At 45.7% G+C, this 14,366-nt stretch overlaps 1 protein-coding gene across 1 annotated transcript in view; it reads right to left on the bottom strand.

Moving 5' to 3' along the window:
• The window catches only part of MAPK4 (mitogen-activated protein kinase 4), a 143,462-nt gene extending 129,709 nt beyond the window's left edge, over positions 1 to 13,753 (bottom strand). Inside the window, exon 1 of the mRNA XM_004777713.3 lies at positions 13,563 to 13,753. The gene's annotated coding sequence lies outside the window, so the exon portion shown is untranslated. The remainder of the gene's footprint in view (positions 1 to 13,562) is intronic.
• Positions 13,754 to 14,366: the final 613 nt, after the last annotated feature.

The raw sequence follows: 14,366 nt of genomic DNA, 5'->3' as shown, positions 1-14,366 counted from the left end.
GTTCCTTAAATGCATTTCAGGTTCACTTTCAAAGATGGCTCACAAAAAAAAAAAAGAGGGGGGCAGGGGGAGGGGTTCGGGATTAACAAATTCACTGAATAACTTTTGAAGAACGAAGCCATACACAAAAATTTAAAAACAAGACTTTTAGCTTTTAACTGATGCAGTTTAATAAACCAAAAGCATTTTCACATTGGACGTGTACTCCCTGTCATCCTTCATCCAACAAAATTAATAAGGACCTAAGTCTTTTTATTTGTCTTTACTCTCCATTCAGCTCAAGGATATGGTACAGTATAGAAAAAAATGAACACTTATTTAGGCCATGACATACCCAAGACCATTTACCAGACATACTCTCACGCATACAGTTAAATAATGGTCTTTCTCCTTACTCTGTACATCCTAAATTTCTCTCTGTCATTTTGATGGCACACATTTCACTGGCTTTATTACACAGCAGATGGGTAGGATGTTCGAGTCCTCTTCAGCATCCTACACGATGGGCATTAAAACTGTAATAACTGGTCAAGACATTTTTCCTTTCTCTCCTCCAATCTGGAAAGCTCAAAGCAGTCGAATATAGTTCCTCTATTGTTACCTATGTCTTACGTCCTCTTCTAAAGAGGTTTACTGCAATTATCTTCCTGATTCTTCTCTTACAAATAAAATCATTTCAGATTTCTGAATCTCTTTGTCCCTTTTTTTCCTGTTGAAAACGCTGTAACGCTTTATTGTTCTGAATCGTTTAAAAAGTTCTGAATGTTTGGTAAAAAGTGCCATTGCCACCATACAGAGAAGGTAATGTCCTGGTCTCTATGACAAGTACAGAGCTTCGCTTGGCTAACTTTGTCTGAACTCCCCACGGTTCTCACATATGTTACTGAAATCGTAGCATATTATCTCTTATTAGCAGACAAAATGGTCTCAAAATGGCTGGAAAAAAACTCAAATTACAATTAATGGAAAATTTGACCAAAGGAATATAGACCTAGACTTGATGAATCTCAAACTAACTATACCTCTTTAGAAAAAACTTTTAAGAGCCTACGTTTATCGATAAATAAAAGAAATGTGGACTTGTCCCTAAAGTGAATCACACTGCAGGAATTAATTTACTTCATTTCAGCCTGAAGAGATTTCAGACATCATGGTTCATAAATTCTTATGGCTGGTGGGGCTTTCTAGTAATTTTGCCTCTAAAAATAATCATGAAAGGGTTCATTTTCTGGGAGAATAGAAAGCTTTCTTCTTCAAAATTAATTAAGTCATTTATCCTTTCTTCCAAAGGCCCCAGTCACAATCTAGAACTACCTGGGAGTGGAATGATAGCTTCGTTCCTTTAAGGACAGTTATTAAAGCCCAACTGGAGGATTTCTATTTCTAGCTAAGAGTGAACTAAGATATATAGATATATATATACATATATACGTGTTTGTGTGTGTGTGTGGTGTGTGTATATATATATATATATATAAAATCTTTCCTGTGTGTGAAATGCTGTAAGAATAAAATTAAAATAAGCTGGATATATCATCATGGAATATAAAAAAAATCTCCGTGATCTCCAAAGAGTTGGTGGAGATACCCTGCCACAAAACAAGCCCCTTCCAGAGAGGCAGATCCCTACTGGCCAGCCCTTCCTTGTTTTACCCAAATGCTACACACCTGAACAGTGAGAGCAGACCGTGCTTTCCTGGGCTGATAGCAATTTTCTGAGAGGACAGCTCTGAGGTTCCCAGGGAGAAAGGGACCCCAAAATAAATATTAGAGTCTCCCTCAAAAAAAGGCAATGGATGCTCTGCTAAGGTAAGTGGAAGAGGGTGGTGGAGAGGGGCTTCCTGCCACTTTGTGCCTCTATGCCCAACCTTTTCGAACTCAGAAAATGTATTTTTTTCACTGTAAAATTCTCTGTCTTCAGGAAGGTTGGGGAAAAACATCTAGGAGAATTGGAGCAAAGTTGGTGAAAATATATTTGGCTGGTGATCCTGAGAACACATGGATAAGCATGTGACTTCTGAAAGCCAGGAAGGATTATGTAAGCTTCTTTGGAAACATAAGATTCAACAAGAGTCCCCTGGAAAGGCCACCCTGACTCCTGAGCAGGGACACAAATAGTTCAGTCTCTACAAGGACTAGACTTGGCCATGGGTGAAATATTCTGCTTTCCATCTAGAAATGCTAGAGGCCAAGCCGAATGGAAGAAATGTTACCTAGCTAAAATACAGTCTACTCGCTTTCCTTCTTAACAGTTGCCCGGATAGAAAGCATCTTCATCCCTTATCATGTCCCTTGGTCCTAAATTCGCATCTTCCTGCAGGCCGCTGTGGACGAGAAGGCAGAAACCAGATGGAGACAGATGACTGATGAGGCTCCAGATGCCACTCCTGCAACCGCTTTCTCTGCCAGCTCACCTGCCTTATTAGGAAAAGCCTAAGGGACTGGTCTCTTCTATGTAGGGAAACAGATCTACATTTAGCTGGAGGCAGTTTGCAGGAATGCATTCATCCCAACCTCAGCTTTCCAGCTAGGACCAGGATGACATATTGGGAGTGGTGGAGAAAGTTCTCTGGGCATGGGCAGGCAAAGGGCAGCAGGTGCTTTATGCTCCTCTCCTGTCAGTCTCTAAGCTAGATCAGACTCACTTCTGCCTCCTCCAGCTGCAGTGAACTGGGTAATTTGAACCAAACTTCCCAATGAACACAAAAAGAAACCTACAGGAAATATTTTTTAAAACTTTTTCCTAAAGCTAACAAGATGGGGAGGGACTTCAGACTTAAGATCTGGGAAAAGGAGGTACAGAGATAGGGGCCTGGGTATGAGGGGCTACTTTCACCGGGTCAGATGGACTGTGAATCCAAAAGAGGAAGTCAGAAGCCCAGCAGCACTTCCCGCGGCCTCACAGTCAGGGGGCCAGGGCATCCCTAGGCGACAGGCCTGGTAAACCACTTCACACTAACGGTTAGGACCCTAGGAGTGAGAGACAACAAACCGGTCTGACTTTTGACATATGGGTGACCTAAAAACATCTTAAGTCCTCACACTGATCCAGGATTCCTGGTACCCCAAAAATCCTGAAGAAGCTATTTAAGCTATTTAATCCTCTCTCAAACTCCTGTCATTTTTAACCAGGATCACTCAGAGCCTCAAATTATTGCATTTCATCGATCTTAAATATCACTAATTATATGACTGCACTACTATTTTAGGTACCAGTGAAAAAGAAAAAGAAAAAATGTTAGGTAGCTCCTATTTTAGGTACCAACTATAAATATAAAACTCCATCAAGTGTAAACCACATCTGAATTTCAGAGATTAAAGTATGTGTGTGGGGGGGCGGGGGAGTACATCTTAAAATTGATGAGATGATATTTATGCAAATTTTTTCAAACAATATCTAGCACACATTCAAAGATAATCAGGCACATATAACACAAATATGAACCAGCATGATAATCAGAACAAACAACAGAAAGAACAAATGCATAAGTATTCCAGATGGAAAAATTATGACACACAGAATGTACAACAACTATACTTAACTATGGTCATGGAGGTACAAGTTGGGCTTAAACATTTCAAAACAAGGAAACAGGAATTACATAAAAGTAACATTAAAGACTTGAAAAAGAACTAGAAATTTCAGAACTGAAATTCAGTTACTAAAATTAAGAGTACAACAGATGGCTTTATCTGAAGATTAGATACAGCTGAAGAGACACAGTGTGATTTAGAAGACAGGTTAGAAGAACTATCAGAATGTCGCTAGGAGATATAAAAAGGATGGAAAATATGGAAAAGAGGGTAAGAGACAAAGAAGTTATAGTAAGGAAATTTAAGATAGTAAAATGACCTTACAAAATAAAGTTTTCCCAGAAATAGGCAAGAGAATTCCGAGGAAGTTGCTAATAAACCTAAGCTCAGCTCCTTCAAAGAACAGCTACACCACTGAGGCAGGTCACCTTACTGAAGACCCAGAGATAGTATAATCCTGGTTAAAAGTTGCAATGTTGTGATTTACGAAAATATGTATTTGGCCATTCAGATGACCAAAACCTATTCAGGTCCACAGTTCCTGGCTCACAGCACCCAAACCTAGGAGATCTCCTAAGCAAGAAGAGCAATGGGAACAACTTTTGTCATAATATTTGGTCTTTATCCTCAGATCTTGAAATAACTTCACAGCCAAAAAAGTGAAATAAGTAGCTTGTTATTCATAAAAAGTCCCACTCCTTACCACAACTGGATTTACGTTAATCAGGTGACTCTTGGAAAGTACCTAAGGGAAGGGCCTAGTTGCCAGGGGAACTAACCATGAATAAAGTGATGGAACTTTCAGCCCTACTCCCCCGACTTCTGAGGAGGGGAGAGGAACCAGAGGTTGAATCAGTCACTAATGGCCAATGATTTAATCAATCAAGCCCCTGTGATGCAACCTCCATAAAAAACCAAAAGGAAGGGGTTCAGAGAGCTCCTGTTTGGGGAACCTGAATGCTTCCGCATACCACTGTGCCTGGCCCCAAACTCCATGTGGACAGAAACTCCTTTGTTTGGGACCTCACCCTATGTATCTCTTCATCATGCTGTTGATTCATACTCTTGGATATCCTTTGTAATAAACCAGTAATCTAATGAGTCAATAGTCTCCTGAATTCTGAACCACTTTAACAAATTCACTGAACCCACGGAGTACGAGGTAGGAACCCCTGATTTACAGCCAGTCCATCAGGAGCAGGGATGACAAGCTTGCAACTGGCTTCTGAGGTGGAGGGATGTCTTATGAGCTGGAGCCTATAACCGGTGGGATCTCTCGTTCTCCAGGTAGATAAAGAGTAGGAATTGAGTTGAATTGCAGGACAATCAGCTGGTGTCCAAGATTTGCCTCAATGTGTGGGGAGAACAGCCCCCTGCATTAGCATCGGTGATCAGAACTCTTTTGAAAGAACAGGGGAGGGGCCCCTGGGTGGCTCAGTGGGTTTCAGCTCAGGTCACGATCTCAGGGTCCTGGAGTCGAGCCCCACATCAGGCTCTCTGCACAGCGGAGAGCCTGCTTCTCTGTCTCTCTCTGTCTGCCTCTCTGCCTACTTGTGATCTCTATCTCTGTCAAATAAATAAATAAAACCTTAAAAAAAAAAAGTGTTGAAAGAACAACCGACTATGGTTATTTTACCTTTCTGTGCTTCACTCTCCTCATACATGAACTGATATGGTAAAACAGTTCCCAATTCACAAGCTGTGAAGGATTGAGAATTAACACCTGTGACGTACTAAGTACTAAGCACTTAATAAGTGCTCACTACATGCCGGTCAATACCAAGGGGATCAAGCAACTGTCCACCCAACTTTGTTTCAGGAACCAAAGACGCCATCTCCACCACTATGAACAAAGAGAGTTTAACCTAAAACACAGCACCTATGTTACAACATACAGCACAGTATGTTGGAACTGTGGAACATTAGGGTTGGACAGAATTCTTCATAGAATATCCAGATCAGAAGTTTATTGTCTTTCCTTCTTTCCTTTCTTTTTTAAAAGATTTTATTTATTTATTTGAGAGAGAGAGAATGAAAGAGAGAGAGAGAATGAGAAGTGGGAGGGTCAGAGAGAGAAGCAGACTCCCTGTCCAGCAGGGAGCCCAATGCGGGACTCGATCAGGGGACACCAGGATCATGACCTGAGTGGAAGGCAGTCACCTAACCAACTGGGCCACCCAGGCATTCCTGTCTTTCCTTTAAAAAAAAAAAAAATGGATTTTATACGTGCAGATCAATTTTTTAAACCACTAACCCCAAATAGAAAAATAGATAAAAAAGATACAAACAGGTAACAATCCTATTGAGAAATGTTTAGCCATATTGGTAACCAAAATGCAAATGAAAGCATTGTGGCATATTTTCCACTTACCAAATTATAATTTTTAGAAATAAAAATACCCTATAGGCACCTGGGAGGCACAGTCAGTTAACTGTCTGACTCTTGGTTTCATCTAGGTCATAGTCTCAAGGATCGAGCCCCAGGTGGGGTGCAACACTGAGCATGGAGTCTGCTTGGCACTCTCTCACTCTTGTTCTCTCTCTCAAATAAATAAATTAATCTTTATTTTTTTTTTAAAGATTTTATTTATTTATTTTGACAGACAGAGGTCACAGGTAGGCAGAGAGGCAGACAGAGAGAGAGAGGGGGAAAGCAGGCTCCCGGCTGAGCAGAGAGCCCGATGCGGGGCTCGATCCCAGGACCCTGAGATCATGACCTGAGCCGAAGGCAGAGGCTTAACCCACTGAGCCACCCAGGCGCCCCTAATCTTTAAAAATAAAATAAAATACCCTATGCTATCAATGATGTGGTAAAATCATTTCCATTTTTGGAACACAATTGGTTAGCATGGTACATTTCCACTCCTGGTTGAGTAATTTCACTACCTGGAAATATATACGAAGAAAAAAATCCAAATTATAGAAAAAGTATGAACACAAAGTTGTTCATTGCAATAATACAGCAGTGAGAAACCGGGAGAAAACAATGTTCACTAACAACAAAATACTGCAATTAACAGGCTTCCAGAGTGTTGATTTGTGTAGCCATTAAAAGTCATGTTTACAGGGGCTCCTGGGTGGCTCAGTGGGTTAAAACCTCTGCCTTCGGCTCAGGTCATGATCCCAAAGTTCTGGGATCGAGCCCCACATTGGGCTCTCTGCTCAGCAGGGAGCTTGTGTTCCCCACCACCCCCTCTGCCTGCCTCTCTGCCTACTTGTGACTTTTGTCTGTCAAATAAACAAATAAAAAAAATTTGGGGAAAAAAAAAAGTCATGTTTATAGAGAGTCTGTAAAAATACAGAAATTGCGGGTGCCTGGGTGGCTCAGTGGGTTAAAGCCTCTGCCTTCAGCTCAGGTCATGATCTCAGGGTCCTGGGATCGAGCCCCGCATCGGGCTCTCTACTCAGCAGGGAGCCTGCTTACCTCTCCCCTCTCTCTCTGCCTGCCTCTCTGCCTCTTCGTGATCTCTGTCAAATTAATAAATAAAATCTTAAAAAAAAAATACAGAAACTGGTATAATATTAACTGAAAAAATATATGAATTACAATTATATGTACAGTATGATCTCAAGTGTGTTTAAAAACTGAGCTGAGGATAAAAAAGACTAAAACATAGCAAAATATGATTGGATCAAAGGATCATGGTAGGACTTAAAAACTTTTTTTGCTACTTCCCATAATGCACACGTAGTACTTTTCTAAATAGAGAAATAAATATTTTTATTCTAATTATTTACTGTAAAGATAATATCAAAGAGCATTAAAGGAAGTTCTTTTTATTTAAAAAAATTTTGAGATCGGACGCCTGGGTGGCTCAGTGGGTTGAGCCGCTGCCTTCGGCTCAGGTCATGATCTCGGGGTCCTGGGATCGAGTCCCGCATCGGGCTCTCTGCTCAGCAGGGAGCCTGCTTCCTCCTCTCGCTCTCTCTCTACCTGCCTCTCTGCCTACTTGTGATCTCTCTCTGTCAAATAAATAAATAAAATCTTTAAAAAAAATTTTTTTGAGATCTAATTGACATAAAACATTATATTAGTTTCAGGTATACAATGTAATGATTCAGTATCTGTATATACTATGAAACTGTATATATTGTGAAATATATCTAGTTAATATCCACCACCACACATAGTTACAATATTTTTTTCTTGTGATGAGAACTTTGAAGATCTACTCCCTTAATAACTTTCAAATGTACAGTCCAGTGTTATTAACCATACTCACCACTCCATGTGTGGGAAGTTCTGTAAAATAATCTCATTCCACTAATCCAACTCTTTCCGTTTTTTCCTGGTTTTTTTCAATACTACTCATATGCACACACCTCTGGCACAGGTGTTATCAGTGTGAATTAAAGGTTAGTGCTACCAGGATTAGATGACCTGGTAATCTAATCAACAATCTAATCAATAATCTATAATATAATCAATAATTTGATCAATAATCTAATCAATTGGATTATTAGAAACTCTTCTCCTGCGTGGACCTCCCTTCCACTAATATGCTCTAGCAACCAGGAAGTCAGAACAATATTCCAGTGACAAAAAATGCCAAAGGGGAGGGGACAAACTCCTGACCCCTTGCCCAGCATTGGCACTAACCTCTGTGTAACCCTGGCAAGCCACTTAACTTCTCAGCCTCAGTTTCCCCATTTATAAAATTGGCCAAAGAGAGCTGCTCACTGGTCCCCCAAATCCCTTGCAGGTTATAATCTCTGTGCTTGCATGCAGATTTGACCCAAAATCTCCAAACAGATCTTGACTCTTAAAAACTCTATATAAAAATCAAATCCATGTAAACACAAATGGAAAACTAGCTATTTTTTTAAAACCCTCCTACAATAAATCTTCTTGTAGAGAGTCTTTTTATTTTTGTTAAATCTAGACATTGACTTATTGACAGTTCATCTTTACATACAGTCGGGCACATTTAAATACTAAACCTATAATCATAGCACTTTCTCTTCCTCACTGAAGGTAGGCTGATTTAGATTAAGGAAAAAGACTGGGTGAATGAAAAGTCTGAAATACAGAGATTTTTTTCTAGTTTGCTTTATTATCTTAAGTTTTCAAATACTTCAACTATTTGCCTACCCATGCCCCCAAAAGGCATTTCCTATCTAGCCTGTTGGAATACAAGAAGCCTCATTCCAGTCTTGGGTATAGAAGCATGAATATAATAGAAGTATGAATCAATAAAATCTTACTGTAAAATTTCCCCATACCATTATAATATGCTGGAAAAGAGTTTCATTCACTTTCTGAATCAATAACTCGGGCACTGGGCCAACCTCGCTTACAATGCGTGTTAAGGTACTTCTATCCACTAGAGGAACTCACATAGCCTCCTGCTAAACTTGAACTAATCTTGCCCCACAAACATACTGTGGGTGCTGACCTGGAATTGCTGAAGCTATGAGAGTTTCTTTCCAAGAACAGACAGTAACAGAAATACAGGCCACCCTGCATCTAACAATTCTAGTTTGATCCACGCTAAGTCAAGTCTTCGAGAAGATTCTCTTAGCTCTTTCCAGTCATGGGTAGAAGAAAGTCTCTACTTTCCTGTTCTTACTGCCACAGCTGTCCTGTCACTCCTCTCCTCTTTCCCAGCGGCAGCAGCTTTACTCGAAGATAATGAAACTGAAATCCCTCTTGCAGAATCCTTCCAATGTTCTAGCAACAGTTTCACCTGGTCATTCCTGGTCATTTTGCTTAAAGAGGACTCCTAAATTACATAAGCATCCTATCCCACCAGAACTAGATCCTCTCCCCACATCCCTCCCCACTGCTGCGCACCAGTCACTGCCCAAGCAGCAGCCAGGATGACCCTGTGGGCAGTGGTGGCTGCCAGGCGTGGCTCTGTGGCCCACAGGTCTGGTATGTTAATCAGCCACATGCTGGGGGAAGAATTTGAGGGTGTTTTTTTTTTTTAATTTTTATTTTATTTATTTTTTTTGCCTCAAAATACTGACTTAACGCCATGAGCAGATTAGACTATGTGAGATGACAAAGGATGTTTTGCTGATTTCTGAAATGATTCACAGGCGAAGTTCCACAAAGTTAATTTCACATTTACTAAGTCGCCATTATTGAAAAGAACCAAGTTCTGTTAAATAAGGCCTCTCCCAGGAAAGTAAGAAGGTACAGAGAATGGTACATATGGTACATATTCACCAATATCCCCTTAAAACAGTGGGTTTCAATCAGGGGTGACTTTGTTCCCCAGCAAACATCTGGCAACAACTGAAGACATTTCGGATTGTCATGACTTGGGGGGGGTCGGAGGGGGGGCGGGGACACTACTGGCACGGACTAGTAGAGGCCAGGGATAGTGACAAACACCCTGCAACACACAGGACCACCCCCATGACAAAGTATTACTCAGCCCGCAACATCAGTGGCGCTCAGGTTGAGAATCCCACCTTATAATAATGAGCATTGTAGATGGGTAGAGAAGCAACGATTCTGTTTGGAAAACGATTGACCTTTAAACACCAGAGCAAGTGCAGGTCAGGTAGACAGGTAGCTCAGGCGGAGCTGCTATGACTCTAGTCACCACACTCAGGTAAAAAGCTCTGGACTCTCAGGACTGCGAGGACCAGCCAGGCCAAGAGTGGCTGCACGAGGAGGTGGTGGTGTGATTCCAGGAGCACCAAGACCCGATTCCCTCCAGCACCCACTTGTCTGGGCTTGAAATCCTCTCATGGTGGACAAAACCTTTCATTCCATAATGAGGTTTAAAGTGCAAAGACTCCCAGAAAAATGAACAGTGACCTACATTCATATTCAAGAGAAAGTGACTGATGACAGATTGTGTTTCCCCTGTAGTGTTCATACAGGGAAAGGCTCTGAGCAGCTCCAAGGGGTGCACGAGGAGGAAGAGAGGACAGGGAGAGAAAGGGTAAAGAAATGGGCAATATGGCCTTTGGAGAGAAATGTCACCGATAGACCATGCCTGAGCCTGCAGGGAGGCGGGGACACAGACAGAAAAAAAAAAAGTCACATTCTTAGCCTTGAAGAAGATTACCATCAAGTTCAGCTCAGGTGAAAAAACTCCAGGAATGCCAGAAAGAATGGCAGGGATGCAGCACAGCCCCTGCCGCAAATAGCAGAGAAAGGTCCTCACCAGCGCTGGGAGCACAGTGAACCCCAAACTGTGCCGAGCTCCTGACTCCTGAATTCTAGCGAAGTCATGGACACAGTAAAATGCTCAGGCAGCAATTCTGTGAATGAATGAAACTATTCTAGGGGAAGAGCTATCAAATTCCGGGTTGGTTTTCCTTCGCACCTTTGCTTCCACCATTTTTCTCAATTTGGGAAGAAGCCTTGGTTCGAAGTCTTTTCTGCCCATGCGAGTCCTAGTCCACGTCGAGTCCTAGTCCACGTCGCAAGGCCAGTTCATGTTATCTCTGTACATTCCTGATTTCACCCTCTGTGGGGTTTTCCTCTGCTCTGAATTATAGGGCCTCTATGCCATGCACAGAAAGTTTACAACCTATTTCCTATGTATCTTTTACAGCAGGCCTAATTCCAGAAAGAATCTGAGGGGGCTTTCAAATTCATAACAAATATAAGACAATGTCCTTTAGAAAGAATTTAAGAGGGAAGCTGGAGATAATCTGAGAAGAAAAAGATCACTGTACCAAGAAGTTGGGATGAAGCAGATGAAGCAGTTACCAGGAATTACTGGAGGCCAAGGTAAAAAGATGAACATACTGGACATATAGAAAGACACAATTTCATGAGTGCAAGATTTTCAGCAGAGTCGCGCAGCGGGAGCGTGCTGGGCCCATGAGTGCAAGATTTTCTTTGCCAAATTCTAGGAAGAATATACTCCTGGCTTTTTTCAAGTTTGCGATGCAAACAGTCAATTTACATGTTGATCTCAAGAACTCTGTTAGGTCCTTTAGGACAGAATACATCTTAGGGTCTACTTCCCGGATAGCAGCCTATATTAAACGTAAGTACTCAAATATTTGTTAATAAACTAATGACCCGCAAGTTGCTTCAAGTTTGGATATTCCAGTGTGTCTCTGGATCCCAAATGGATCAGAGTCATAGGAGTCATCAAATCTCTCAGCAGGAAGGACCATCTGATTCTTCCACTGAGTCCCCAGGCCCCCAAATGATGGGATTTTAAAGATAGGCTCACCCCACCTGCTTTGAAACTAGGGGCTGGAAGGTTCACGCAGACCCTATCTTCGCTAGCTTCGTGCCTCCCCCAACCCTGTTCCTGGTTTAGCTGATTGTCCTTTTGTCTGTCTTTCTGTCCGCACCACAGATTCTTATCCCTTTGAGTGTCAAGGCTTTGCCCTATTAACTTAATTCACCACAATAACTAGCATCGTGCTTTGCCCCGAAGAACTGCCTTTTTTCTTTCTTTCTTTCTTTTATTTTTCTTTTTCAGTATAAGGAAAGTGAATTGGAAAGGGGTCCCTGAGCCCGTCTTTTCATTATTTTGCCCTGCTCCCCTCTGACCCCTCCACCTGGAGGGCAGAACACCAGCTCCTCCTACACCACATGACAAGCAGTCCAGAAAGGTTAAAATGCAATTTACTACTGGAAGGGAAGACTCAAGGGTCCAAGGACACATTCTCTCTCCCTTATTTCCACATGCCCCCCAAAAGTAGGCTGGGAAATCCTTCAGGAACACACACACGATAACAAAAAACCTTTGTACACAGAAGGTGCTCAGTAAATATCTATTAAAATAAGGTCACAGCACAACTACCTTGAATACAGTAAACACTCAATAAATACCGGCTAAACTGAAAAGTTTGTAACACACCTACTTTGTGCGTAGTAGATGCTCAATAAATCTTTTAAATTAAGATGATCGTAGGACTTCTGCCTTGCCCATGGTAGGCCCCCCGTAAATGGCTATTACATCGAATAGCAGTAGACGCTTGCTCAGAGAACCCGGGCAGAGGTGACATCAGTCAAATACCAGGCAGAGATCCATGAATGGAAATGCGCGTCTGGAGGTAGCGCTTTCGAGAGAGCCGGAGAGGCGCGTGACAGTGCGCGGCCGCGGCGCTCCGCGCGCTTTTTCCAGAGCCGCCGACCCACCGCCCGCTGCCGGGCATTGACGAGCGATCGCGACCCGGTCCCCACCCAGGCGCGCGAACCGGCCGCCGCCTCCAAATACCACTTCGGGGCTGCACCTGGAGCTCCCGCAACCGCCCGCTCCCGGGGGTTTCCGCCCACTCTGGCTTCTCCTCGGATTCGGGAGAGTTGCGGGCAGAACAAAAGCAAACGCCAGCGAGGCTTCCGTTTGCGTCTCCGATGGAGAGCAGCCCGGGAACAGGCTGGGGAAGCCGGCCCGGGACCGGGCTGCGTGGTCAGACCCGACCCGCGGCCGGCAGCCGCCTTCCCTCCGCAGCCGATTCAGGCTCGGGACTGCAGAGCCGGGGAGAGCAGCGGGGCTCCCCCCCGCCCTCTCGGGCGCCCCGAGCCCTCGCCCTGGGGCCGCGGGTGGGCAGACTGGGCGCCTCGGTCGGGGGGCGCGGGGGGGCGCTATATTAACCCTGAACGAAGCGCGAAGGAGGCTGGAGGGAAAGATGCTAGGGAACTGGGGCAGACCTCACAACCCAGATCCGAATTTGAACTCGCAGTGCGAACCGTCCCTCGGCGCCCCCAGACGCACGGAACTGCCCGCGGGGGTGGGGTCCCCTCCACGTAGTCGGGTGCCTAAAGCCTCCTCCCCCACACACCCCCCGGGGATGCCCAGCGGCAACCTTCCCGTCAGGACTACAGATCCAGCGACAACCTCGGCGCGCGGCTGGCCGAGGAAGGGGTGTTAGGGGGCGGCCGTGTCCGTCTCGCGGGAGATACCCCCGCGCGGAAACTCGCTAGTTTGGTATTTGCCTGGTTTTCCGTTCGGATTTTTTTTTTTTTTAAGGTGAGGTGGGGGCACCGTGAGAACGGGGAAGTAGCATTTCTTCCTTTCGCCCGGCTGCTCCGGAGCCCGCCGAACTCCGAGAGGGGTAGGCGGCAGGAGAAGAAAGAAAGCGGAGGGGGAGCCACTTACCCAAAGCAGAGCCCGAGAGCGCGGCGGCCCGGGCGCGAGCGGCGCCTTTGTCTGCGGTCGCGGCGCCGGCGCGCTCGGCCAGGCCGGTCCCAGCCCCGGCGCGTTGCGAGCTCCCGCGGGCGCCCGGACACCCCGACCCGCGGCTCCGGCTCCCGCTCCCGCTCCGGCTCCGGCTCCGCTCTGGCCCCCGCCCGCACCGCCCCGCGCTCGCCGCCGCCGCCGCCGCCGCGGCTCCGCCCCGAGCCGGGCCCCGCCCCCGGGCCGCCGGGCCCCCACCTGCTGCGGCGGCGGGCGCGGGGGAGCCGGGTGTGGGCCGCCAGGGGCGGCCGCCTCCCTCGCGCGCCGGGCTCCCGCCTCCCCAGCCTCCCGGCCGGGCGCGCACAGAGCACAGGGCCCCTCTCCCACGCAGCCCCCCGCGGAGACAGCCTCACCTGAGGGGCCCGGCGCCCGCGTTTTCTGAGTCGAGCCGCGGTCCCGGGGTAGTCTGGCCTTCCCGCCCCGGCGCACGTCCTCAGGAGTCCTCCATCACCTTAGAAGCCCGTCCTCACTTTTGCCCGGGGAAGGGCACCCGTCGGGCTCTGCCCCGGCGGGATGGGGCGGCGGGAAGCGGGGTCCTCCCGAGCCCCAGGCGAAACCGGGCCTCCCAGCCGGGTCAGCCCGGCGCCTCTGCAGCGGCCAGGGGCGGGGGTGCCAGGGGAGACCCAGCCAGCGGCTACCAGGTGGCCGGTTTGGAGCCGTACTGTCGCTCGCCGTCGCCGGGCCAAGGGAGACCCGGATGGGCGGGAGAAGGAACCGGGCGGAGAG

Source organism: Mustela putorius, unplaced genomic scaffold (genome assembly GCF_011764305.1).
Source record: "Mustela putorius furo isolate JIRA1106 unplaced genomic scaffold, ASM1176430v1.1 tig00003858_pilon_pilon_pilon, whole genome shotgun sequence".
Classification (NCBI taxonomy): domain Eukaryota; kingdom Metazoa; phylum Chordata; class Mammalia; order Carnivora; family Mustelidae; genus Mustela; species Mustela putorius.
Note: the sequence above shows the minus strand (reverse complement) of the source record. Positions and strands in the feature narration are given on the sequence as shown.